Below are 27972 nucleotides of genomic sequence, written 5' to 3'. Positions count from 1 at the left end.
CTCGGCGGGTAAGTGGGGAGGACTATGCAAATGAAGCGTTGCCGAGTAGGCAAGGTTTTCTGGGTGTCAGAAAAGAGGCTTCTTGCGTGAAGAAAGTGCTCAAAATCTGTTAAAGGTCCACTCTGTGGTGTGCTTGTAGGCGACCTTCTGGTTGCATAGAGGGACCGAACTGGCGACTGGGCTGCGTGTTCGGGTGTGGAAAATATAGGAGGAGGGTGAGGCTTGGTGAACTGTTTGTCGGTCGGCGCGTGTGTAAAATGCCGTGGTTGTGCAGGGGCGGGGGACCATGGGAAGGGGTGGTTATCGCTTCTCGGCCTTTTGGCTAAGATCAAGTGTAGTATCTGTTCTTATCAGTTTAATATCTGATACGTCCTCTATCCGAGGACAACATATTAAACGGATTTTTGGAGCAGGGAGATGGAATAGGAGCTTGCTCCGTCCACTCCACGCATCGGCCCAGTATTGCAGTACTTCTGGGAACGGTGCATCTCCTTTTGGGAGAAAGTCGTGGTTTGGAAAGTCAGAGTTATGTAGACTTGCTCTTTAGGAATGGTGGCTTTGTTGGTAAGCATACTGTGTGTTTCCTGCTCACACTTAACTTTCCTCAATTTCCTTTTTCTTGGCTTTCGCGCGCTTTCTTTGGGGTGAAGCGACTCTCGTAATTCCGCCTTATTCACGTTTTTCGCCCTGCAACACTCCCAGCTGCGGATGCCTATCATCGTTGCTGCCAGACAAACGTTTGGCCCAGACCACTCCCTACTTTTGCACTACTTACTTGGTGCCAAGCACTGAGAATTAAGTGAGAAACCTCTTAAGCCTATGAAATACCTAAGAAGGGCCTGAGGCCAGATTTAAACTGGGCTCAGAGATGTCTTCCTGATTCCTGATAGATTTGTAGTTTGATGAACACTCTTCCTGAATGACCAGCTCTGTAATTCGATGGGTCTTGAGAAAGATGAAAACTCTCGGGTTAATCGTTCTCCTCCACAAAGGGAGGCCCTTCTCTCTGACTTCGGAACTGACTAGTTATTTCCAATGTCACATTCTAGAGAACAGCAAAGCATCAGCATACTGGACCAGTGAAGGCCTGAAGAGTGACGAAGAGTTCCTGGCTCGGAAGAGGCACTTTGACCCGACTGGGTGATTTCTAACTAGAAGACTAAAAGGAAAATAATAAGCGATTCTTCTGATCTCACCATTCAAGACATTTCAAGCAGGAGCCACGAGTCCAGGGGACCGCAGAACAGTTGCTCTTCCATCTGTCCCTCCCCTCCTCACCTCCTTTGGCCTTCCCTTAATGGCTTAGGAACATAACTCTCCATTGCAGTAAATTACTGGTGATTGACATCAACAGCTTGCCTGTGGGCTAGCTTGGGATCACTGAGGAAATTTGCTTTTGATATAAAGATTGAAATGAGACACTTGTATATCGTTCCCTAGTTAACAAAAAAAAAAAGGGGGGGGGGACTTACTTAGCCAGAGCAAAAGGATGTGAAAAATGATTTTAAATCTCAGTGATCAATATCTTGGAGACTCAAAGTTCCAACTCTTCCTCCCCCCCCTCACCCCCACTCCCCCTTAGAAATCCACTCTCTCCTTTAGAAGGACATTACTGGTGATGAGACTGCATTGAATCTTCTCATCCTGGTCAAACTCCAAAGTGAGCTTGAATTGATTTAATCCACTCAGACTCGGGTGGAGTTAGGTTCCTCTGCCTCGATAGCCCAAGACTGGGAGTGCTCTTGCGTGGAGGAAGGTCTGAGAGAACAGATGTTTCCTTGGTCCAGAAGGTAAAATGATGGTGGGTGATATCAACCCCTGTTGGCAAGGTATATAACCCTATACCCCCAAATCGAGCCCATTCTGAACTGACCCACTTAGGGGGCCTAATTCTGGACTGCAACTCCCATGAAATGCATGTCAAGCCATCTTTTTCTCTTCTTTTGCTTTTTGGAGGGGGGAAGCCTGGGCAATTGGGGTTAAGTGACTTTCCCAAGGTCACCAGGCTAGTAAGTGTTAAGTGTCTGAGGCCGAGTTGGGGGCAGAAGGAGGAAAGGGCAGGAAAAAGGTTAGACTATTACTTGGGAGTACCATGCCCTTGTTCATAGCATCTATAAGAATGTTTGCTATTTGGGATTTTTGAAAGTGGAAGTCCCATTTATCTTTTGTAAGTGTAAACAAATCTATATTACTTGTTAGAGAACTTCTATTTGCTTGTGTTGAAATATTGTAAAGCTGAGACCACTTCTGCTTAATGTTAGAATGCTTGTAAAGTTCCTCCTCTTGTCCAATTTGTGACATGCCACATTCCTTTGTGAGATCCCAAAGTAAAGTTAAAAATTCTGAGCAAAAACTCTTTTTCTCACCCAAAGAGCAAAGCCACTTCTCACTAGCCAGCAGTGGTTTTGCCAGGGTGGTGCTAACATCTGGGACTAATTATCCTTCCTTTCCTGCTACCCGCACCCCTCCCTACCACCTGACCTAAGACTACTGACCTTTGAATTGCCCAGGGAGTTGGTGACAAATCTCCTTTGGTGTTGGAACAGCCTTCTGTAAGGGTTATGGGATTTAAAGATCTTCCATGCCCCGTTGGACTTGCTGACGTAGCAGGAAGGGGCGGAGCAAGAGGAAGCGGAAGCCAAGCTAGCGTTCCTTCGGTGGCTGGCGGTGGTGGTGACAGCGGCAGCAGCAGAGGCAGTGGCAGCGCGAAGCCCTTTTTGAGTTAGGACTGCTAAGGACTTTCTGCTAAGGACTCCTGCTGAGGACTGCCAGGGGCCGGAGCTGCTGGGAGCGCGCTTCCAGGACGCTGGGTGGTTGCTGTGAGTGGGGAGAGGAGGACCTTTGCCTGAGGTAGCCTGTTCTGTTTGAAAGGCTTGAAAATGTGGGTGCTTTCTACTTTATCTACCTGTGCCAATATCATAACCACTCTGATGGCTTTCACTTTCTGGTTTTGGGACTCAGTCTTTTGGTATCTTAATAAATTTTCTAGTTTATTTCCTCATATGGCAAACATGACGTATTTTGTAATGGATAATTATATCAGCATATTTGTAATCTCTATAGGCATTGTGAATATGGCATTGCTGATACACCTTCCAAAACTCATGAGTTGCTTGAATTGTGATCGTGTTCTCCTCCCATCCGTTTTCCTTTCTATAATCTCAAATAGTGTGTGAAACCTTAACAGAGGAACCTGATCTGAGGAGCAGTCCATCTCTTGAGTCATCCCAAGACTGACTCTACTGCTTACTGAGAAAAATGATTATTTCTTATATTAATAACCAATTATTGATTGAGGTTAAGATTTTTTCTATTTCTTCATTCAGAAATAAACCCCTGTAGGTTAACACAGGCAGTCTTTGAAGGACATTAATGAACTTTTTTACACAACAATTTATCCCCACCTGGTCTTTATCTGGATGGAATGGTTCCCACTGAACTAGAGAAACTTTACAAAGAGATCTAGGTGAAATCTAGGTGAATTCCTGTGCCAGCAATTCTACTCTACCGGCTTGGGTGGGTGGGGTAGATCTTTGTCCAGATGGCCCAGGCTGGGAGCAAGAGTGTACTCAAAGTCACTTTCCCCCAGACCCTCATTGGAATAGCACCTCTCCTGATGATATTCATTCTCCTTTAATTGTTAACCAATCAGAGTGGATTGCCTCCTGTCAGGATCATCCACTCTTCCAAGGGTGTATAAATGTCAAGAGGCCTTCAGGAAGGGTCTTTGGTTTGTAAGAGATGGCCATGTGATCTTCCTTTTGTGAAATATTCACTAGCCATAATGAATAAAATGATCACTTATCCAGAAATGATGTCTCTCAAGCTTTTTATACATCACGACTAATAAGGATTTGTAAATTCTATGTCTATGACTCTTTTTTTCTTCCCTGGGGGTGCCAGTGATTGATCACAAAAATCATGTTTTCAGAGGGTGACTTTTCAATTACCCTTTGTGAACCTTCAGAATGACCCTAACTGCTTCAGGGAAAACCCAGTAGGCATTACAACCTTGGACAGCAGCAACAATAATTCTGGGATACTGCCAGGGCCTTTCCCCATGTCTCTCTACCAAGCACAAGGCATGTTTTGTAGCAAACAATGTTCTCCTTGTGCTTTTCATTGGTGTTTCTACTGAAGTGGTTTCATCCAAAATTGCTATTCTGCATTGTTCTTCAACGATGCCATTACTTAGAGGTACTGCTGTGACCTGAAAAATCAAAAGAGAAAACATAAGGGGGGGCTCTATCACTTCTAGACTAGCTGGAGGCCATGGTCAGTGTCTTCAGGAATCAAAAAGCTAGGGCTTTGAGGCTCAGTTACCTCGATTGTCTTCCTACTGTTGTGAGTAGCTGGTATTATGGAAAGTATTTCTCCTGGGGGATATTCATCTTTCCTAGACAGAAACAATCTATCATCATGGTAACTTGTAAGTATCTAGGAATAATCAGCTGAGACGAATGTCTTCCTAATGATGTGTGATCCCTGGTATCAAGCGAATTGGCATCATGCACCTTAGATCATGCTAATGCAGTTTCTGTTAGATTTGATGAGTCAGAAAACCGAGAAGAATAGAGTTCTTTGTTCTGTCAGAAATCCTATGTTTTCTGAAAACACTGGAAGCAAGAAACTAACAATCACACAAAAAGGAAAGAAGAAGAGGGAAGACCTCACTGGAAGCGAATCATTTGTGGTCTGATCATGTGGTGTGTGACAACATCGTTTATGTATGGATGTATGTGTTTGCTTACCTCTGCAAAAAAACAAAATCAGTTTCTGATGCTGAGTGAAGGGAGCAGAACCAGGAGAACATTGTACACAGCAACAGCAGCATTGTATGATGATGAACTATGATAGACTTAGCTTTTCTCAGCAATACAATGATCCAAGAGAATTCCAAAAGACTCTTCTTGGAAAATGCTAACCACATCCAGAGAGAGAACTATGGAGTCTGGATGCAGATCCAGTCATGCTATTTGTAATTTTTTTTTGTTTTTTTTTTTCTTTCTTGAGGCTTTCTCTTTTTGTTCTGATTCTTCTTTCACAACATGACTAATGTGAAAATATGTCTAACATGATTGTACATGTATAACCTATATTGCGGAGGGAGGGGGGGAGAAGATGAAAGGAGAAAAATTTGGAACTCGCAACATTTTGCAAAAATGAATGTTGAAAACTATTTTTACATGTAATTTGAAAAAAATACTATCAAGAAAAAAGACAATATTCTTGTAGTACAAAAAATCAGTTATTGTCAATAAAGAACAAAAAAGCGTCTCTTAAGCTACTACCTGTTGTCTGTGAGAAAAAGTATACAAAAGGTACTTATGTACTGAATATATACGAAATAACAAGGTAATCTTAGGAGGGAGGACTTCCCACCTCTTAGGAGAGGTGCAGAATGGGACATAGGTTTCTCACAGGGTCAACAGTGGGATGCAGGAAGCAGGAAAGGGGACTGCTTTTGTTTAAAGTAAGCCTATTTGATACAAGGGAAGGTTTGAGGAAAATGGGGCAAGTGGGTAAGGAAGAGCTATTGAGTCCAGAAAGAGAGGGAAGAGAATCAGTGAAACATTTTAACAAACAGTGCTACAAAAAGAGAAGGCAGAGTAGTTCAGCTGGAAACAGAGAGGAGCAACTGGAAGGAGTATGTCAAAATTGTTACATACTTAAAAGAATAAAGCGTCCTGCAGTTTATTGTGTCATAGGCAATCTGCTGTCATCTCTCGTTTGCTTTTGGAAGCATTCACATTCATTGATGTCTGTCAAATTTATAATAATACACAATACACATTTTTAAGTGGGGGTGGGGGTGCAGGTGGGGGTGGGGCTGGCGGGGGAGGGAGGGCCCTGCAAGGGCTTCCTGGAGAAGGTGGTGCCAGAGCTGAGTCTTAAAACAAACAGGGGCTATTAAGAGGGTCAGGTAAAGAGAGAGTGCATTGTAGTGGTGGGAGAGAGTCCTGCAAAGGCCCAGAGGGGAGACGGTGGGTCCTGTGTGAGCAAAAGCAAGAAGGGGAGTTGGGCTGAAGTGTAGAATACAGGAAGGGCAGGAATCAAACTAGACCAAAAAGGTAGGTTCGGGTCATTTTGTGAAGGGCTTTCAACGCCCCCAAGAAGAACGACTATTTTATCCCAGCGGCAAAAGAGCCAGTGGAGTTGACGGAGTAGGGGAGTGAGGAGGTCAGGAAAATCAGTTTGGCGGGTGTGGGGGGAAGATGCGTGGAGAGAGGAGAGAGCTGAGGCAGGAATTCGGACCCGGAGAGGTGGTTTGATGTGGAGGCGTGGCTTGATCTGGGACCGATTGGGAATTGTGGAAAGAAGGAAGGAGAATCGAGGCAAATGGAGAACTCATTTTAATATCTCTGTAAAATGTTGATGGTCTCGGTTTAAAGGGGAAGAGAGGGGAGGGAGAAACAAAAACCGAACCCAGTGTCAGGCCATTGGCTAAGCTGGGGAAGTGGCAAGCGGCGCATACGGGCCGTGGCATTTCCTAGTACACGTTCGGGTGCATATACTGCGGGTTAGCTGACTGTCTCTGGAAGGCTGGGTGGGTGACATCACGAAGGGGAGGGGGTATGCAGATGTTGAGATTTCTGGTCCCATTTTCCGGGTGTTGCATAGGTCGATTTCCAGGTTTTGAAGGTAATGATGGTGCTGTTGTGGTTTGAAAGTCGAGATGTTTTGGGACTTTTGAGGATACGTTTGTTAGAAGTGAAGTGTAAGTGGTGTGAGCGTGCTGCCGTGTGTTGAGTGTGCGTGTTTGTTGAGGGAGCAGGCGTGCGTGGAGGAGCGCCGCATACTTACCTGGCAGGGGTGATTCCATGATCACGAAGGTGGTTTCCCCAGGGCGAGGCTTATCCATTGCACTCGGGATGGGCTGACCCCTGCGATTTCCCCAAATGCGGGAAACTCGACTGCATAATTTGTGGTAGTGGGGGACTGCGTTCGCGCTCTCCCCTGATTAGCGAGTCTCCAAAAACAGCGTTGTTGCGTGAGTAGACCTTGCATTCTGTGTCTTTCTGTGTTACTTCCTTTTCCGGAAAATCTGCTCTCCCCTTTGCACACGTGTTTTTAGGTTACTCCTCAAGTGTTTAGAACCGACAGCTCTTTCTTCCGTTGTCAGGAAGGTAAAAAAAGAAAAAGATTTTTCTTTTCTTCTTTGTCTTTCCAGTGCAGCCTTAGTCACTTGAAGAAGTTTCTCTGAGTTTTTCGCCTTGGTCCTGCGTTTCAGTCCCCATTCCTTTTTCATTCGCTATCTGATAGTTATAGATAGGTCCCTTTTTCTCGACTTAGTCGTCCTATTGAAGCCTTCCCTCTTGAGCTAAGGGAGTAAAAAATACGCAAGTAGGTTACTTAAAATGTCAAGATAAATCTGAATACAGCACGCATCTATCTACCTGTTGACTATTTTTAACCTTATTTTATTGCTAATTCCTAACCCTATTTCCTCCTCATTAACTTTATTCTAATTATTAGCCTTCATATTGTAGCATGAATATTTATGTTTACCAAAAAATAAGAATAATAAAATAAACCGCTAGATACGAGTGAAAGTAGAGACAAATGATTTTGAAGGGGATAAAGTACTGGAGTTAGACAGGAATCCAAATCCAGCCAGAGACACTGATGTGCTCTGTAACTTTGGGAAAATCAATTAACTTTTCTTTGTCTCAATTTCCTCAACTGTAAGATGGGGATAATCATACCTGCCTCAAAATGATATTGTGAAGATCAAATGAGATATTTGTAAAACCACTTAACAAAGAGCTTGGCACAAAGTCTCCACAACATAAATGCTTGTTCCTTCATTTGCCTCTCTCAAATTAATGGATAACTTAATATGTTATGCTTTAGTGAGCAGACACTAATGATACAAAATAGTAAGAATATGTACATATAGTTATATATCTATGTAAAAAAAAAAACGAGAGCCACCATCTTTTGAACCAGAAAGGGGGAGGGGGGCACATTGAGGTTTTCAAAAAGAAAGAATATAAAGTATAGCAGTTATTAAAAGAAGTTGTAAAAAGATGATAAAATAAACTATATGTGTGTGTGTGTTTTGAAAAAACAAATTTTAAAATTGCATACGTACATATATTGTGGTATATAATATATTATTAAAATATGTAACATTTCTATAACAGGCAGCTAGATGGTGAAGTGGATAGAATGTTGGGCCTAGAGTCGGGAAGATTCTTTTTCCTAAATTCAAAGATGGCCTCAGATACTTACTAGCTGGGTGACTCTTGTCAAGTCACTTAACTTTGATTGTTCCGTTTTCCTCATGTATCAAATCAGATGGAGAAAGAAATGACAAACTCCATTTTCTTTGCCAAGAAAACTGAAGAATTGGCCATGACTGAACAATAGCAGCAAATTACATAATTAATACAGTTACCATATTACATTATGTAGTTTTTATTATATAATGCAAGATACATTTTGTGTGTGTATGTATATATGTATCGTGTACATGCGTATATACACGATTTTTAAAAATTCACCAAGCACAAGGAGTAGAGCAGGGAACTTGGATCCAGAGTAGTAAAAAAAAATTCTGTAGAGGATAGATCCAGCAGATCACTGTAGGTATAGGTCTTCATGAACTAGGGATCACAGTAGTTAGTAAAAGAAAAAGCAAATGAGAGCAGATTTAAAAATATTCCATTAATCATGATTCCACTGATGGGGAAAAGGATACATTAATGAAAAAAGAAAAAGAAAACTGGGAACTCATTGACATAACAGAGAAGCCTGATTAAGGTAAGAATCATCATAGCTGGTAAAAGCAGGTGACAGAAGATTAAGACCTAGACTTTACATGGTTCATCATTCTTAATTACTGGTAGGTAGCATGAAAATATTACCTGGCACCTCCTATGTCTAAAGTGAAGCCTAAGGGGTGGCTAGGTGGTGCGGTGAATAGAGCACTGGCCCTGGAGTCAGGAGGACCTGAATTCAAATCCGACCTCAGACACTTAACACAAAAAGTTGCCGTGTGACCTTGGGCAAGTCACTTAACCCCAATTGACCTCCCCAAAAAAGGGCCAAAAATAAATAAAGTGAAGCCTATTCTATATCCATGATATTTTGATATGTAAATTTAAACATTAATGCAGAATCAGGGTCACACAGATAAAACCAGGTACCTTCGAAAGCACAAGAATAGAAAATTAGAGAATGAGATAGCAATAAACAAAGCCTAGAGAAACACTAAGCAGTTTCATATAGCCTTCTTTGTATGTCCAAATATTGATGATTGACAGGCTTACAATTAAAAAAAAAAACATTTTCTAATTATCGGTTCATTGCTGGAATCCCAACCTCCCAGAACTCTCATGACCAATGCATTTCAATATATACTTCGTGACTCATTGACCCTGATGCTGGATGTTTGGAATTTTTACTCTTTTGACTCAATCAGAGACAGTTTATTTTTTCAAATAAAGCCATTGCATGGATGATTGTGGCTGTCAGTCTTTGGGCTGGAATTCTCCTCATTGAGGCCTGGAATGATCTGGTTAATAGGAAGCACAGGCCCTCTAAAGGGATGCACAGGTACCTCCTTGTGTCTATGGCTTATGCCATTGCTGAAGTGGTGATGATAGAGTCACAGTACAGGAGAAGTGTCTCCTTTGATGCCTTATACCTAGAACCTTGAACCAAAACTTCATGCATCAGAAAAGAAAAATTATCTGATCTTAAACAATGCAGGAAATCCCAGTTTGGCAAAAAGTGTCTCCCAAAATGCTCTTCCTTAGCTGAGTTTATTAATCCAAAGTTGCCTGATGACCCATTAATTCTCAAGTTGGCCTAGCTGTGGAGCACATTTCATTCTGTTCTTTATTGTCTGTCCTTTAAAAAAAAGTGAAATAAAAAATTTAAAAAAAAAAATAGCAGAAATGACTCAAATCCACATACTTAATTTCAGTCCATGAACTATCGGGCTGATGTCAGAGGCAAAAGTCAAGGGCAATAAATGAACTTTTCATCTTCTAGGGTAAGTAGAGTTAAAAGCTTCATCTCTGGGGGATGTGCTTCAGGTTAAATCTCTGAGGCAGATTTAACCCTCCCATGCCTGAATAATAGATCTAGCCTTGGAGATCACACCATTCTTTAAATGAAATGAAGGGACAAATTTTAGTCAGGGAACTACCCTGGTTGCTCAGCCAAGTCCAGTTCTGCAATTCCTTTTACTTTGGCATCACTGACTGAATTTCCCATTGTCAATCCCAAATAGGCAGAGGCATTTTACCCTGTCATGCTAGAGAGAGATTTATCCTGGCTTTACAGTTGTGTGGGAATTACATATTTGTTTGGCTATCAGTAAAGACTTACTGTTTTTTGACATTAAAGTGAAATGCTAGCCATTGAATGAGCTCACTCATGATTTCAAAGATCCAAGGAAAGGTTTCTGAAGAGTCTGGATGATTATCTGCAAAGGGGAGAAGGTCTAGGCTCTTGTCATGCATCTGTGATGTTGATGAACAGATTGCATTATTATTTACATACGCTCATGATAACAACTGATAAATTGTGTAGTCCCTTAGTCTAGATCAGGGCTTCTTAAACTTTTTCCACTTGAGACCCCTTTTTGGATTTGGTCACATTTGTTGACATTGCAAGGCCCGGGGACACTGGAAGAGAAAGGTGCACATGCTTTGTGTTCAGAACCAAGGCTGCAGTGAACTTGAGCAATGCAACATGGGCAAGCATTGCCAGAAACACCTCAGATTTGTTACACACTTGATTTTGAATTAATTTGTGATTGTTGGTGTTCAGAAACCTTTTACTGTTGCCAATTTTTTCAGGACCCCACATGGGGACCCATACAGAGACCCACAGCTTAAGAAGTGTTGGTTAATTCCGATTGTTTCCTGGTTGTCATCATTTGATAATTGTAGCTAACTAGAATTGACTGCTTGGCAAGCAGGATGTCCATAGTCCTCCTCTTGATCCTTCCTAATGAAATTAGATATAATAGACTCAAAATCCAATTCTTAAAATATACAATCCAATTAGTCTAAAATGCTAATAAATGCAGATTGCCCTAACTAAACTCTAGTATCAGAATATTTTGGTTAATGTAATTAGAATATTTGACCTCAACTAAGGAAAAAAAAAACTGTTACCAATCTGGATAAATTCATTATGCTTCCAGTTTCCCAGGTGTACAACCTCTGGAATTATCTTAAGTCCTTTCTCTCCTTCACAACACAAAAGCAATTAGCATCGGTCTTGTTATTTCTATGTCTTTCATCTCAAACCCTTTCTATTCAGGTTACTAATACCACAGTTGAGGCCCTTTAACAGCTCTCACCTGTAAGTCTCCCAATGGGGCTTTCTGCCTCAAGTTTTCCCCCATTCCAATCCACCCTCCCCACAGCTGCCAGTGATTTTCCTAAAAATAAAGCTGACCATGTGACTGCCCTACTCAAACTCCAGAGGCTCCCTAAGTCACTCTAGGATTAAGAATCAATTCTTCTGTGTGGCATTTATAGCAAGGGTCTCATCATCTTATCTTTCCACATTACAAATTACTCTTTCCTGAGCTGTATGGCTCAACCAGACTCCCTCTTTTCACTCTTGTAGTGCCAACGAAATATTCACAGCATGGATGGTGACTGTAAATATGCTAGCATAGTTCTCAATCACAAGATAAATCAGACTCTCCATATAGAAAACAGAAGCAAAACATGTATTCAGACACCAGAAAACCAAATCCCACCACCAAGAAACCTAATCCATAACAGCAGCATAAAAGTTAATACACAGCAGAGAGCCACACCCTCCTTCAGCCTTCCCAGAAACCAACACTCACAAACCTAGCTGTTGAAACAGGGGGCAAACACTCACAGGTCTAGCTGTTTCCCTGGGTGTGCCCTCTCCTCCCTCCAGCTCTAACTGCTCTGACTCTCAGCTTCTTATGGGCTCTGCTCCAACTTTCAGCAAAACTCCTCCCACTACAGATTCTTTTTTATTTCTTTCAGCTTACTAGAGGGCACAGAAGATCTTCAAATTCCTTTAGGCTTATTAAAGGGCAGGGAGGATCTTCAAATTCCCATTACCATCGTAACTCTTCACACAAGATGCTTCCTCTTCTCTCTCCACATTTCAGCTGTCCAACTTCTGAGCCTGTAGTTTATTCTCTTCCTCCTTTCTGCCTTTTAGAATTCCTTGTTCAAGTATCACCACCAAAAATTTTCCATTAAGCCTTTCCTGAACCTACCCACTTGCTAGTCTCCTCAAATGACCTTGCATTTATTTTGTATATCCTTATATAACTTTGATGTTTCATTATTGTACCAGTCACACACAATTCTCTAGTGTCCTGATCCTTTAAAATTTCTATAGCATCCTAGCCTTCTCCTGTTGCAAGCTACAATTATTCATTGTCTTCAGAGAACATATCTATAAGGATAAATGCAGATGATGTTAATGTATGATTATCTAAATTCATGACTGCTAGCTTGGGACACTGAATCTGGAAACAATTCTTCTAAAGGAGACGGGAGACAGGGGAAGGTGATGTAAAGATGCTGAGGGAGGCATCAGGAGTCAATGAGTGCCCCATCATTGGAGATTAGTGATTCAATAAATCATAAATGTGAGCTCTCAGTTTTCCTAAACAGATGATCTATATGCTCCTGGTGTTCAGTCATTTTCATTCCTGTTACTCCTCATGACCCTGTTTTGGATTGTCTTGGCAAAGATCCTGCATTGGTTTGCCATTTCCTTCTCCACCTCATTTTATACACGAAGAACTGAGACAATCAGGGTCAGGTGACTTTCTCTGGCTGACATAGCTAATGTCTGAGTCCTGATTTGAACTGACTTTAGACCCGGTATTCTATCTAGTGTGCCACCTGTGGTATTTGTCCTTCATTCTTGACAAGGACCACGGCACCAGGGAATTGATGCCACAACTTGCAAGTGAACTGGATTTAAGTGATGGGGGACTGTGCAAAGTCACCAGCCTCGCTTTCTCCTCCAGGGTCATCTGAGTCCAGCGGCAAGTTGAAATCAGAATGACTGGAGATGGCCCCTACTGTGTTACCTAGATGCTCCTTTACAGACATTAAAAAACAAACAAAAGTGGTATCCAATTCAGATGAAGATAAGCTTCTCTCCATAACACCTTTGCAGAGATTGAATACATTCTCCTGCCTCCTATAAAAGTAGAGGAATGGTTCACAAACTAAACATCTGAAGTCAACATTTGTTAAAAGGGAAAAATGGTTCTCCATCAGTAGATCTGCAGTAAATGATCAATTCGTCTGATCCAAGAGAACACAGGAACCTTAGCAGAAAGAAAACACAAATGATAAATTTGCAAATAAAACCCGAAGAAAGGTAAATTAGCACAATTTCTTAGAGGAAATTACAGGAACAATGTAATATGAAAATTTAAAAAAATTATAGAAATAGAAACTTCAGTGAAAAATTCTTCCTGGAGACTTATAAAACACATGTCTTAAAGCAGAGACCAAAAAACATGTAAAAATCTAAATACCCTAAAATAGAAAAGCAACCACAACTTTAAACCCCTTTAAAAAAAAAAGAACATCTGAAAAGAAATCTTTGTGTATGTGTTCAATTGCTTTTAGTGTTCTTTGAATCTCTGTACTTCTGATGAGGGTTGCTATTAGGTTCAGCACAGGAACTCTGATCTTATCTAAGACCAGAAAACCTGCAATAGCATGTGGAAAGAATTCAAGAGTCTCAGGCTTAATTGGAGTGAGAGTTGTAAAAGTTTATTTTTATGCTTTTACAGAAGTGGGCAAGAGTCCTTAGGGGACTTTTTGCAAGTGAAAGGAGGCGCAGGCTTTTACTTTTAAAAAGGGTAGGGCTGCCATTGTCAGGGCTGAAGGGATGGATATAAGGCAACCAAGGCTAACTTGTGACTTCAGTGCATAGATAAAAGTTAGGGCTGACTGAGAGCAACTTGTGACTTCAGTGCATAGATAAAAGCTTGAGGAGTTTAACTTGGAGATGAGATTTTGGCCAGACTGGAGGAGACGTGAGGCAACTACAATAGGTCTAGATTAAGCAAGGACAAAGGAGTCACAAGTTGTTGCCTAGGCAGAGTGTGGATAGGGGGAAGGGGGCAGAATTTGAGGCAGGGAAAGGGAAATGTGATTTTAAAGACTGGTTTTACAAATTGGTTTTACAGACAAGTGATCTTCCTTAATGTATAAAATGATTACTTATCCAGAAATGATGTCTCTCAAGCTTTTTATACATCACAACTAATAAGGATTTGTAACTTTGTAGCAGCAAGCACCCCAAGCGTGCTCAGGGTGGCTGCCCATACAGGTTCTTGGATGTGCTTTGATAAAGGAAAGCAACTCAAAATGGGTTAACAAGCTTACTTTAATCAGTCAGACATATATCGTTTACCTTGTTCGGGGGAAAGGGTCAGCACCCCGAACTTCAGAATATACAGGCAGAATTATCAAGAGAGAAACAGATCAAGTAGACAGCTTTCCAAACTGTCCAGCCATTACATCCATACCCAGTCAACATCTGGGTTTCTCAAAGCCGGGGGGCCTCTGGACAACGGCTTTTCAGAATACAGATCAAATCACAGAACACTTCTCAAAGTGAGCCCCCAAAACAAAGCTACACATCAGGCCTTCTCCTGGCTCAGAGAATGTAACAACCTTATTGACTCACTGGCCAATCAAGAAGTATCTATTGAAAAACAAGCCTCCCACCCCAGGCTTCAGGTGCACTTTAACCTAGGGGCAGGGAAGATCTTCCAAATTTGCATTCCCATTACAAACTTCTACGTCTGTGACTCTTTCTTTCTTCCCTGGGGGTGCCAGTGATTGATCACAAAAACCATTTTTTTCAGGGGGCGACTTTTCAATTACCCTTTGTGAACCATCAGAATGACCCTAACTCCTTCAGGGAAAACCCAGTAGGCATTACAACCTTGGACAGCAGGAACAATAATTCTGGGTTCCTGCCAGGGCCTTTCCCCATGTCTCTTTACCAAGCACAAGGCATGTTTTGTAGTAAAAATGTTCTCCTTGTGCTTTTCATTGGTGTTTCTACTGAAGTGGTTTCATCCAAAATTGCTATTCCACATTGTTCTTCAATGATGCCATTACTTAGACGTATTGCTGTGACCTGAAAAATTAAAAGAGAAAACATAAGGGGGGCTCTATCTCTTCTAGACTAGCTGGAGGCCATGGTCAGTGTCTTCAGGAATCAAAAAGCTAGGGCTTTGAGGCTCAGTTACCTCGATTGTCTTCCTACTGTTGTGAGTAGCTGGTATTATGGAAAGTATTTCTCCTGGGGGATATTCATCTTTCCTAGATAGGAACAATCTATCATCTTGGTAACCTGTAAGTACCTAGGAATAATCAGCTGAGACTAATGTCTTCCTAATGATGTATGATCCCTGGTATCAAGTGAATTGGCATCATGCACCTTAGATCATTCTAACGCAGTTTCTATTAGATTTGATGAGTCAGAAATCCGAGAAGAATAGAGTTCTTTGCTCTGTCAGAAATCCTATGTTTTCTAAAAACACTGGAAGCAAGAAACTAACAATCACACAAAAAGGAAAGAAGAAGAGGGAAGACCCCATCGGAAGCGAATCATTTGTGGTCTGATCATGTGGTGTGTGACAACATCGTTTATGTATGGATGTATGTGTTTACTTACCTCTGCAAAAAAACAAAATCAGTTTCTGATGCTGAGTGAAGGGAGCAGAACCATGAGAACATTGTACACAGCAACAGCAGCATTGTATGATGATGAACTATGATAGACTTAGCTTTTCTCAGCAATACAATGATCCAAGAGAATTCCAAAAGACTCTTCTTGGAAAATGCTAGCCACAATCAGAGAGGGAACTATGGAGTCTGGATGCAGATCCAGTCATGCTATTTGTATTTTTTTTGTTTTTTTTTTTTCTTTCTTGAGGCTTTCTCTTTTTGTTCTGATTCTTCTTTCACAACATGACTAATGTGAAAATATGTTTAACATGATTGTACATGTATTACCTCTATTGTGGAGGGAGGGGGGGAAGATGAAAGGAGAAAAATTTGGAACTCGCAACATTTTGCAAAAATGAATGTTGAAAACTATTTTTACATGTAATTTGAAAAAATACTATCAAGAAAAAAAGACAATATTCTTGTAGTACAAAAAATCAGTTATAGTCAATAAACAACAAAAAAGCGTCTCTTAAGCTACTACCTGTTGTCTGTGAGAAAAAGTATACAAAAGGTACTTATGTACTGAATATATACGAAATAACAAGGTAATCTTAGGAGGGAGGACTTCCCACCTCTTAGGAGAGGTGCAGAATGGGACATAGGTTTCTCACAGGGTCAACAGTGGGATGCAGGAAGCAGGAAAGGGGACTGCTTTTGTTTAAAGTAAGCCTATTTGATACAAGGGAAGGTTTGAGGAAAATGGGGCAAGTGGGTAAGGTAGAGCTAATGATTCCAGAAAGAGAGGGAAGAGAATCAGTGAAACATTTTAACAAACAGTGCTACAAAAAGAGAAGGCAGAGTAGTTCAGCTGGAAACAGAGAGGAGCAACTGGAAGGAGTATGTCAAAATTGTTACATACTTAAAAGAATAAAGCGTCCTGCAGTTTAGGGTGTCACAGGCAATCTGCTGTCATCTCTCGTTTGCTTTTGGAAGCATTCACATTCATTGATGTCTGTCAAATTTATAATAATACACAATACACATTTTTAAGTGAGGGTGGGGCTGGCGGGGGAGGGAGGGCCCTGCAAGGGCTTCCTGGAGAAGGTGGTGCCAGAGCTGAGTCTTAACACAAACTGGGGCTATTAAGAGGGGCAGGTAAAGAGAGAGTGCATTGTAGTGGTGGGAGAGAGCCCTGCAAAGGCCCAGAGGGGAGATGGTGGGTCCTGTGTGAGCAAAAGCAAGAAGGGGAGTTGGGCTGAAGTGTAGAATACAGGAAGGGCAGGAATCAAACTTGACCAAAAAGGTAGGTTCGGGTCATTTTGTGAAGGGCTTTCAACGCCCCCAAGAAGAACGACTATTTTATCCCAGAGGCAAAAGAGCCAGTGGAGTTGACGGAGTAGGGGAGTGAGGAGGTCAGGAAAATCAGTTTGGCAGGTGTGGGGGGAAGATGCGTGGAGAGAGGAGAGAGCTGAGGCAGTAATCCGGACCTGGAGACCAGAGGGGATGCCCAGGCAAGAGTTCACTGCCCTGGTCTGAGGCTGAGGTTATTTGGAAAAGGCTTCATGGAAGAGGCGTGGCTTGATCTGGGACATATTGGGAATTGTGGAAAGAAGGAAGGAGATTCGAAGCAAATGGAGAACTCATTTTAATATCTCTGTAAAATGTTGATGGTCTTGGTTTAAAGGGGAAGAGAGGGGAGGGAGAAACAAAAACCGAATCCAGTCTCAGGCCATTAGGCTGGGGAAATGGCAAGCGGCACATACAGGCGGTGGCATTTCCTAGTCCATGTTCTGGTGCATATACTGTGGGTTAGCTGACTGTGTCTGGAAGACTGGGTGGTGACATAACCAAGGGGGAGGGGGTATGCAGATGAAGAGATTTCTGGTGCCCTTGTGTTTTGAAAGTCGAGATGCCTTTGGGACTTTTGATTTTTTTTTTGTGACTGTGAATTTTTTGCAAAAATTCATTTTTACATTTGTTATAAGTGAAGTGTAAGTCCTGTGAGAGTGCTGGCGCGTGTTGAGTGTGCATGTGTGTTGAGGGAGTGTGCGTTGGTGGAAGAGCATAGCATACTTACCTGGCAGGGGTGATTCCATGATCTATTCTCTTTTCTAAATCTTGAAACCAATTTTCACTAATCCTAATTTCCACCTAATAATATACTTAAACATACTTTATACCTATTTCAGTATTCCATTCCTATTCCCAAACCCTTTCCCTCTCATTATCCTTAGAACTGCCTTAACATATCCCTCAAAAAAAAAAAAAACACCAGATGAACTATCCCTAACATGAATGAAGTCTATTTTTAACCTTATTTTACTGCTAATTCTCCTCCTTATTAATTTTAACCTAGTCATTAGTCTACATATCTTAGTGTGAATATTTATGTCTATTAAAAAATAAAAATAATAAAATAGATAGATATGAGTGAAAATATAGAGGCAGCTGATTTTGAAGGGGAAAGAGTGCTGGAGTTAGGAAGATTCAGGAATTCATATCCTGCCAGAGATACTCATGAGCTCTGTAAACCTGGGCAAAGCAACTAACCTTTGTTTGCCTCAATTTCCTCAACTGTAACATGGGGATAATCATACCTACCTCAAAAGGATGTTGTAAGGATCAAATAAAATGTTTTTAAAACCACTTAACAAAGTGTAGCAGCAAGCACCCTAGCATCTCCAGGGTGGCTGCCAACACTGGTTCTTAGATCTGCTTTTCTAAAAGAAAGGAACTCAAAATAGGTTAACAATCTTGCTTTAATCAATCTAACATATCATTTACCTAGTTCAAGGGAAAAGTCAGCACCCCGAACTTCAAAGTATACAGGCAGAAATTACAAGAAAACAGAGAAACATTTGAACCAGACAGGTCTCCAACTGTCTGACCATTACATACATCTATCTATACCTAGTTACCAGGGAGGGAAGCATCAATATCTGGGTTTTCAAAGCTGGGGGCTCTCAATGGCTTCCTAGAGTCTCCTCTGGTCAAATCACACAGCACTTCTCAAAGTGAACCCCCAAGCAAAGCCTCCCATTAGGGTTTATATAGCCTTCTCCTGACTCAGAGAATGTCACAACTCTCCTGAAAAACAAGCCTCCAACCAAAAGCTCCAGGTGCCCTTAAGCCTATCAAAGGGCCTAAGGGCAGGGAAGATCTTAAATTTACATTCCCATTACACAAAGGGCTTGGCACAAAGTCACCACTGTATAAATGCTTGTTCCTTCATTTGCCCCCCTCAAATTAATGGATAACTTAATGATTAATGCTTTAGTGAGCAGACTAATGATAGTAAATAGTAAAAATATATATACATATAGTTATATATATATATATATGTAAAAAAAAAAAAAAGCAACCATCTCTCAATCACTGAACCTTAAGTGAAGCAAACCAAAGACTATAGAACCCCTTCCCATCACAGAACTCTGCTTCTGTAACCTAGAGGAGGTGGTCTGACCCCCATAGAATTGATTCCTGAATTGTTGTTTTTCTAGATTTGTGGGTTCCTTGTGGGAAACCACTAAAGGACTGTTTATAATCCACCTTCCTCCCTCCTTCCCCATTTGTGATTTCAGTATATAACCTGTGCTTTTACATGAGCTATGAACATTCCTTGCTCTGAAACTGATAAATTAAACTACATGATTATTGGACCTCTCATCTCTAGGCCTGTTTTATCTAGCTCTGAGCATTCTCACGTTAGAGACTGGCTCAGTAAAAATCCTATTAACAATACAGATATTCAGAGGTGGAGCCAAGATGGTGGAGTAAAAGTAGGAACTTGCTTTAGCTCCCAAACCTACCACCTCTAATACCTGTGAAATATAACTCTAAACAAATTTTAGAGCTACAGAACCCACAAAGTGACTGAGGGAAACAAAGCTCCCACTGAAGGCAGACTGGCAGGCCTCCAGGAAGGGTCTATGGCACCTGGCTGGGGGCTGAGCAGTCCTGTGTGAGCTGTGTGGGACCAGACCTGGGGTGGCTTGACCAGTGGCCCAGACTGGCCAGAGCAGACTTCAGGAGAGTGAATCCCTGGCAGCTGTGGTGGTTTCCAGACTTCTCAACCCATAAACACCAAAGTGAAAGTAAAAGGTAGGTAGAGAACTCAGTTGGAACTGGGTGGAGTAGAGTGAGGTCTGGCCCCTGCCTCCAAGGCCAGAGGTGGTGGAGACCCAGTGGCTGCAGCTGTTGTCTGCCTCCAGAGCTCCTGGACTACAGATTGTAGGGGAACCAAGAGACTATTCAAAGGGTAATAAGGATCTTTACTCTCTCTGAACTGGTTCAAAGTGGGAATAATATCTCCATCTTCATCTATATTTGTATCTATGTCTATAGATATGTCTATATCTATATCTATATTTGTTGTCCTTTGTTCTCGAAGACAACCAAAACAACACCAGTATTCTAGAGTTAAGTTACAGTGTGTCCAACTGGCAGGTCAGACCAATACAAGCTGGGAATGCTCTGCCACAGGTCGGCACAAATGGTCCATGTGAACATTTGGGGTGGATTCTCTAAATTTATGCATCTTGCATTTCTTTTGGGCTACTTCAGTTCTGCTTTGCTCAGAGAGCACAGCACCTTCTCTGATGAGGGCACACCATGCTGGGTGGTCCTGTGCCAGTGTCTGCCATGTCACACAATCAATTCCAAAGTTCTTAAGAGAGACCTGAGAGTGTCCTTGTATCATTTCAGACCACTACATGAATGCTTACTCTCTGTGAGTTCTCCATTAATAGTCTTTTTGGCAAGTATCCATTATACATTCAACAATGTGGTCAGCCTATCAGAATTGTGCTCTCTGCAGTAGAGTATGAATGCGTGGCAGTTTAGTTTGAGAAAGGACCTCAGTGTCTGGTATCTTATCCTTCCAGACAATCTTCCTAAAACAATTCTCATGGAAGCAATTCAGTTTCCTGCCTGGCACTGGTATACTCTCCAGTTTCACAGGCATACAACAGTGAGGTGAGCATTGTAGCCCTTCAGTTTGGTAGTCAGTCTAATACCTCTTCTCCCTGACACTTTACTCCAGAGCTCCCCAAGCACTGAGCTAGCTCTGGCAATTTGTGCATCAACCTTAGTGTCAATGTGTACATCCCTGGAAAGTACACTACCAAGGCACTTGTGAATTTACACATAGCATTCAAAACTTCTCCATTTGCTGTAACCAATGTTTGTACATATGGATGGCATGGTGGTGGCTGTTGGAGTGCCTGTATTTTCTTGGTGTTGATTGTTAGGTCAAAATTAGCACAATCATCAGAGAAGGGATCCATACATTTTTGCATCTCAGTTTCAGAGGCTGCATTGAGTGCACAATCATCTGCAAATAGAAGATCATGCACCAATGCTCTCTCCACTTTGGTCTTGGCTTTTTCCAGTTGAAGAATTTACATCAGCATGGTATAACTGATCTTGGCGCTATGTTTGTCCTCATTGAAGGCATTTGACAACATGGCTAAAAACATCATGCTAATAACCATGGGAGAAAGTACATAGCCTTTTTTACTCCATTGGCGATTGGGAAAGCATGAGAGTATTGTCTACTATCCAGAAGCCAGGAATGCATGTCATCATGAAATTGATGCCGGTGAACTTTTCCAGGCAACCAAATTTTAACATAATTTTTCATAAGCACTAATGACAGACACCATCAAAGACCTTGGTCAGATCTACAAATGGGGACAGACCTCTTTTCTGCTCCTGGTATTTTCTCCTGGAGCTGTTGGGCAACAAAAACCTTATTGCTCATTCCTTGGCACTTTCTGAAACCACACTGGCTCTCAGGTAGATGACCATCTTCCAGGTGAAGGATCAGTCTATTAAGGAGAACTCTAGCAAGAATCTTGCCAGCAATGACTAAGAGACCCTGCCCCCCACCTCCCACCCCTGCTTTGTGATTGTCATAGGAAGATCTATTTCCTTTACCTTTATAGAGATGGACAATGGCGGCATCCTTGAACTCCTGGGAGATAACCTCCTCTTGGAAAATTTCAGTCAGCTTTTTTTTTGATTGATGATGGTCTGTTGAGAACATTTTTGAAATGTTCAGCCCATCTCTGTAGGATCACATCCTTATCACTAATTAATGTAGCTCTATCAGCACTAAGTAGTTGAGATGCACCATAGGTCTTTGAGCCATAAATAGCCTTCAGAGTATCATAAAAGTGCTTTGGATTGTTACTATCAGCATAAAACTGAATTTCATCTGCCTCTTTTTTTTTTTAAGGAAATCACTGTTAAGTGACTTGCCCAGGGTCACCCAACTAGTAAGTGTCAAGTGTCTTAGGTCAGATTTGAACTCAGGTCCTCCTGACTCCAGGGTTGGTTCTCTTTTCACTGAGCCACCTAGCTGTCCCTGTCTGCCTTCTTACTGAGCCAAGAATCTTGCAGCTCTCTAAGCTTTGCTTGTACTTTACTATTGATGGAATTAAATGCTACCTTCTTAGAGATGGATGAACTATTCTGTTGATAAACCCTATAGAGTTCTCACTTTTAACTTAGCAGCTTCTGAATTTCCCCATCATTTTCATCAAACCAGTCTTGGTGTTTGGGAGTTTCTGGCCCAGACATGCAAACACAGTGGTATTCACAAGATGTTTGAAAGCTGCCCACTCCTTTCCTCTTGCCAACTGTGTGTTAGCTTAACTTTTCCTCCAATTTACCAAAGAAACTGTTCCCTTTCAGAGAAGAACTCTAGTCTCTTGACATTAATTCTTCTAAAATTAAATGACATTAATTAAATTACTTTTCCTTGGGGACACCACTTTTGTTGAATGTGAATATTTAGCTTGGAGAAGATAAGTCTATGATCAGTCCAGCACCCTGCCCCACTCATTGCCTTTTGCACTCTCAGATCCTGTCTCTTCTCCTTACAAGTACATAGTCTACTGAATGCCAATGATTGCTACGAGGGTGCATCCACAAAATTTTATCGTGTTTAAGTAAATGGAAGACAGTGTTGGTAATGAGAAGGTCATGAGATGAACAAGTCTTCAGTGGTAAGTTACCATTGCTGTTGCTGTTTCCAGATCCATTCCTCTGTAGGAATCTTTGCAAGTCTGGTAGTCTGAGCCTACTTTAGCATTAAAGTCACCCAGAATGATAAGCTTATCCTCTTTTGGCACAGTAATAGTAAGGGTCTCCAGGTCTCCATAAAATTTTTCTTTGACCTCATTAGGGTTTGTCAGGGTGGGAACATAGGTACTGATGATGGTGGCATGACATTTTCCTGCAAGTGGCAATCTCATCATAAGCATGTCATTTACTCCTTTTGGTAAGCATACAAGCTTAGTGACTAGATTAGTTTTGACTGTGAAGCCTACACCAGTTTCCCAGAGCTTCCCTTCACTGATCACTCCAGAAAAACAAGTATCCAGCTCCAGCTTCAGTAAGCTGGCCTTCATTTGCAAGCCTTGTTTCACTCAGGGCTGCTATTTGGATGTGCCAAGTTCTCTTGCAACAAGAGCTATGTCTTTCAGGTCTACTGAATTTTGTGTTGTCTGTATGCACATTCCATATGCAGATGGTGAGTGGAATCGTCTTTGCAGACACTTTTGTACATTTTTTTGTGTGTTTCCAGCCCAGGGTAGGATCCCTGCCTGCTGTGGTAATCAGGTCAGGGTTGAGTAAGCAGAGAAGTGTTAGGGCACCTTTTCTAGCCCCTTTTTCACTCAAGGAGGTAAGCAGTGTGATCCTGAAAAGATTGCTCAGACATCCAGAGGGCTTCCAAAAACCACTGCTGCTTCCAGTGAGGTGACCTGGGCTGCCTGTGTGAAGGATTGTGATTACAGCTCCCAGTGTACCCATACCTGCTGCTTTGTCACTTGCCTGTCCCCACAGGACTTTGAGATAGGTAAAAAATGGTAAAATGGTATGGGTGATGTCTGATTCTGATTCATGAGTAAACTGGATTTAAATGAGGCAGAGTTGCATGAAGTCATCATCCTCACTCTCTTCTCCAGGGTCATGACAGTCCAGTAGCAGGGCAGAGTGAAGACCATCTGGTGAAGGATCCAGATGCAGTGGATGACCCTGGAATCTTTGATGTCTAACCAAGCTCTAAGCACTCCACAGCACCTCCTTCAGCTGCCTTTATGGACCCTGGAACAAATTGTTCTCAGCCACCTATTCCACCAGGCGAAGGCTTCACATGCTTGAGGTAGACACCCCCTAAATCACCAAAGGGTTTGAGACCCCTCTGTTACCCTCAACCAGGTTTTAGCCTGTCTGCCGAAATGGTTTCCTAGGGTGTGATCTCTGTGAATGCTACAGTTTCTTGGAGCCACAGGTGAGAGTTAGGTGGAACAGGTGGGCACCAAAGGCGGAAAGCAGCCCTGAAAAGGTCTTGATAGCCTTCACACCAGAGGTGCTAGACTTTCCTGAACACCCTTCCCCCCCCCCCCCCCCCCCTTTCTGAGACCGGATTTAAACTCAGGTTCTCCTGACTCCAGGACCGATGCTTTATTCACTTTGCCACCTACCTGCCCGGCTTTTTCTTATGTTTGTTCCCCCCCCCACCCCACCCCCCAGGGCTTTGACAAGACAGTCGGTCATTTCAGAAAGCCAGTAAAGGGGGCGTCTGTGAAGGGCGAGTTCCTCATTAAGATCAGGACGTCCTGATTTCTCCTCCTGTTAGGTGAGATCCTCCACTGCCTTTGGAGGCCCTTAAAGAAGAAAGGGAGAAAGGAAAGGGAAATTGAAAGGAAAGAGAAAGTGCGGAAGGGAGGAGAGTTATACAAATGTTAAGCAAGGCGGGGGGCGAGGGTTTTTCGGTGGCAGGAAAGTGTCTTCTTGTCGGAAGGAAGCGCTAAGATTTGGTGAAGGTCCCTTTTCTGGCGTGTTTTTAGCCGATTTTTCGTTGGGTAAAGCTGAGGGTGTGAAGACATTTTTTTCTGGTGTAAGAGGTAGGCGAGGGCGTGGGAGGCTTGGTCAAAGGTTTTGTTTTGGGCGCTAGTATAAGGTGCTGCCGGGAAGGGGGGGAAGGGTAGGGGAGTGGGCAAACTGTTCATTATTCCCTAGGGAACCGGGAAACCTTTGGTCTCTAGCCCATGGTCTCCTTACCCTTGAAATTGGATCTTTGCAGGATAAAGTTGGTCAAGAAAAACATTTGATATGTGAAACGAGGTCCTTTGAGGTAGCTCTTTGTCTAAGTCCAAGTTTTACAGCACAAATCCTTTGATTAACCACATCGGCTCTGCTAAGGGCCGCACTCTGAGAACCTAGAAGACCACCGATGGCCCTGAGGCCAAAGATTTCCTACCCTTACCTTATCTAATAGCTGATACAATCTCAATCTGAGGGCAACATAAGAAGTGTATTTGTGAAACTGGAAGATGTAGTAGGAACTGGTTCCGTCTGCTCCATGTGTCCACCCCAGTATTGCAGTCCTTCTGGGAACGGGCCACTTTCCTTTGAGGAAAAGTTTCTTGCACAGAAAAGAAACTGATAATTGTGCTATTTCCTAAAAAGCGGTAACTTTAACCAGTAGTTCCGCTCTGCATGCGGGGAAACTAGAGCACGCAGTTGAGTTCTTTCTTCGTGTGCACTTGCCAGAGGTTGGCATGAGTCACCCGAAAACAGCCACAAGCAATACTTAAACTAATGAGTAACCTTGCATTTATTCCAGTAAAACAATTTTGACATGCCTGAAGTCACAAGGCAGCACTCAGTCTAAAGGACAAGCGTCACCCTAAGGAAAAAAAAAGTCTGTAGGTTTTCTTTTGTCACTTGCCTTCAAGCCCACCCTCCCAATACCCACAAATACACGTGCCAAGCCCCCTGCCCTGCCCCTGCAACACCCAAGATCTAGATGAAAATGGCCCCTCCAACAACAGCAGCTTCTGGGCCTGCTAGGCGGTCTCCCAGATTCCAGGGGACTGGCAATAAAGTATGCTTCCCACCTTCTGAAAGAGATGATTTACTCTGGATCTGGAATGAGAGGCATTTTTTTTAATGTCAACAAGGTCATTTGTTTTACAGGTCTACTAATGCTTGCTACAAGTTTTTATTTTCCCAACAGTGAGAGGTATGGTGTGGTAGGAGAGAAAATACAATTTTTGTTCATTGGGGGAAAATAATTTAATTCAAAAGTAAAAGTTTTTGAATTCACTGCCCAGGATTACCATGGTCACCAGAATTTCCCCATGCAGTCAAAGACAAGAGGAACCAGTCAGAATATCAGGCTATTCTTTAAGTACACTGGAATGGGTTTCTTGGAAAGCTTGAAGCAACGTGTAATGCGATAGAGCTTCTCCAGTTTTGGGGGAAATTACAGAGGTCAACACACCCAAAGTACAAATTTCTAGACCTTGAAAGGAGAAGGGCTAGTTTGATCAAGGTATCTCCCCTGCTAGGGAAGGAGGAGCAACAACTTTCAACTACCCCTCCAATGCCCTGAAAGCAACATTTGAGGCAAAAAAGGTAAATCTTCAGTGCCAGTAAAATGTAGTCTATTTAATGAATTGAACACTTAAACTGCTCCATATTATTGGGTGACATAAAACAATTTATCCAGAGAAGACATTCTGTCATCTAGTGAAAGATTGCTTTAAAGACATTTTGGCAGAGTGCTAGAAGACATTACAGACAACATTTGGCTTAGGGAAGTAATGAAGACTTCAAAACCATGCCTTTTATGAAATCCTCTTTCCTACCATTTGAGGGGGAAAAAATAAGGACAAATTTTAGGAAAATATTTTTACCTTGCCACTGTGTTCCGTGAATGATTTAGTAGAATTTAATTGCCTAGGTAAATCAGAAGCCAAGTCACCTAACAGGAATTAGAATAGATGGATTTACAAGTTCTTTTAAAAAGAAAAATTTTTTTCTTTACTGTCTGTAAAATGTGAAGTTTCCATTTTGATCAGGATATATTAAAGTCTTACAATTATCTGGTATCATATAAGAGAACTTGTGCTAATGTGCAGGGAGAGATTTAGCAGAGTGAAGGAAACCAGTTCTGAGCATAGACTTGGGATATGATTGAAAAATAAATTGAGTAGGAATGAAGAAGTAATGAAGGTAAATAAAGTGTGAAATCAGAGTATTTAAAAACTGTTTTGAGTTCATTTTGGATCTCATTAAGATAAGAAGGAGATGGAAAGATTTCCTTGCTTGTAAATTTGTGAACACTATATAGAGAAATGCCTATTAGAATTAGTTTTGAGATTTCTCAGGATCTCTGTATTTTATGTAATCAATTTGGATATTCTTGTGGATGTGGGAAAATAGACATGGAACATCTTTAAAATTACAGTATTCTCTCTGACTACATTTACCAAGTGGAGAATATAGAAATAAATTTGTATCATGGGCCTATTTGAGTATAGCATACTGAAATTCTGACCTTGAAGGACCAAAGAAGGGACTCTTTTGACCTTTATGTGGGAAGTATATTCATAATTTCATTAATATGTCATAGACATAGTTATGTTTGCAATTTCTACCTTACAGGAGAACCTCATGGACCTCAAAAGGGAAAGACTGAAATGAAGACTGACATGTCCCATCTTTGGAAGTAGATTTACTAAAAGTAGTAGGTCCTATAATGTATGGTGACTGTGCCTTGGGAAATCTGAAATTCTGCACGGTACCATTTGTAACTGTGGACTGAGATTTGATGTGCCTGATATAATTTGATAGTACAGTTTTCATACTCAGTAGTCAGACAAATCATAATATAAATCACTTCTATACTACAAACAAACTTGTAAGCCCCCTGACTTCAGCAGTGAGTGTTTGTGTTGCGGGATGGGGAGAAATCTCAGTTTCTCAGTAAACCAATTCACTATTCTAGAATTTATAAGGTTTCTTCTTTCAGAGAGTTGATAAGATTTGATGGCCTTTCCATGGATGATGATCCAGAGGACTTAAGATGTAGCAACTCTCCAAAGATCTTTATAGATAATGAGAATTTAGTACAAGTACTTCAAATTATAGGGTCCACTATCTTTAGGTATGTGTATGTGTGTGTATTTATTTTTTGTTTTGTTTTTAAATCTATTTCTATAAATACATTTTGCTTGATCAGAAATTGGTCCATTTTTCCAGTGTTAGCTGCCAGTTTGTCAAATATCTCTTATATGCTACATTGCCTGATACTGCTAAAAATACCCCAGTATCAGCCAATAGGGGTTAGGATTGCACAATGATAAGAGAATACAAAACACCCTATTCATAGGCTGGTGTGTGTATGCGTATATGTATGTATGTGTGTATGTATGTATACATCACATACATGTCACTGACATGGCTTTAAAAGCACCCCAAATGTCTATTAAAATTGCAC

At 41.7% G+C, this 27972-nt stretch overlaps 2 long non-coding RNA genes and 2 other non-coding genes across 7 annotated transcripts; 3 read left to right on the top strand and 1 right to left on the bottom strand.

Moving 5' to 3' along the window:
* The first annotated feature begins 14 nt into the window (after positions 1 to 14).
* On the top strand, positions 15 to 27717 carry LOC138171713 (uncharacterized). 4 transcript variants are annotated; one of them, XR_011170950.1, is made up of 4 exons: positions 15 to 215; positions 1050 to 2850; positions 23648 to 23844; positions 27138 to 27717. It is a non-coding gene; the product is annotated as an uncharacterized lncRNA (long non-coding RNA). The 4 variants fall into 4 exon arrangements; XR_011170951.1 differs by having other exon boundaries at positions 651 to 2850; XR_011170952.1 differs by lacking the exons at positions 15 to 215; positions 1050 to 2850 and adding exons at positions 5886 to 6642; positions 22563 to 22684.
* LOC138171717 (U2 spliceosomal RNA) lies at positions 303 to 493 on the top strand. Its single transcript, XR_011170956.1, has one exon. It is a non-coding gene; the product is annotated as a U2 spliceosomal RNA (small nuclear RNA).
* On the bottom strand, positions 3962 to 6943 carry LOC138171714 (uncharacterized). Its single transcript, XR_011170953.1, has 2 exons — positions 6805 to 6943; positions 3962 to 4210 (listed from the first exon to the last, which is right to left on the bottom strand). It is a non-coding gene; the product is annotated as an uncharacterized lncRNA (long non-coding RNA).
* Positions 6797 to 6960, top strand: LOC138171716 (U1 spliceosomal RNA). Its single transcript, XR_011170955.1, has one exon. It is a non-coding gene; the product is annotated as a U1 spliceosomal RNA (small nuclear RNA).
* Positions 27718 to 27972: the final 255 nt, after the last annotated feature.

The sequence above is a fragment of the Petaurus breviceps genome, unplaced genomic scaffold (assembly GCF_028583685.1).
Source record: "Petaurus breviceps papuanus isolate PSGF00001 unplaced genomic scaffold, PetGlider_PUasm1.0 457, whole genome shotgun sequence".
Taxonomy (NCBI): domain Eukaryota; kingdom Metazoa; phylum Chordata; class Mammalia; order Diprotodontia; family Petauridae; genus Petaurus; species Petaurus breviceps.
Note: the sequence above shows the minus strand (reverse complement) of the source record. Positions and strands in the feature narration are given on the sequence as shown.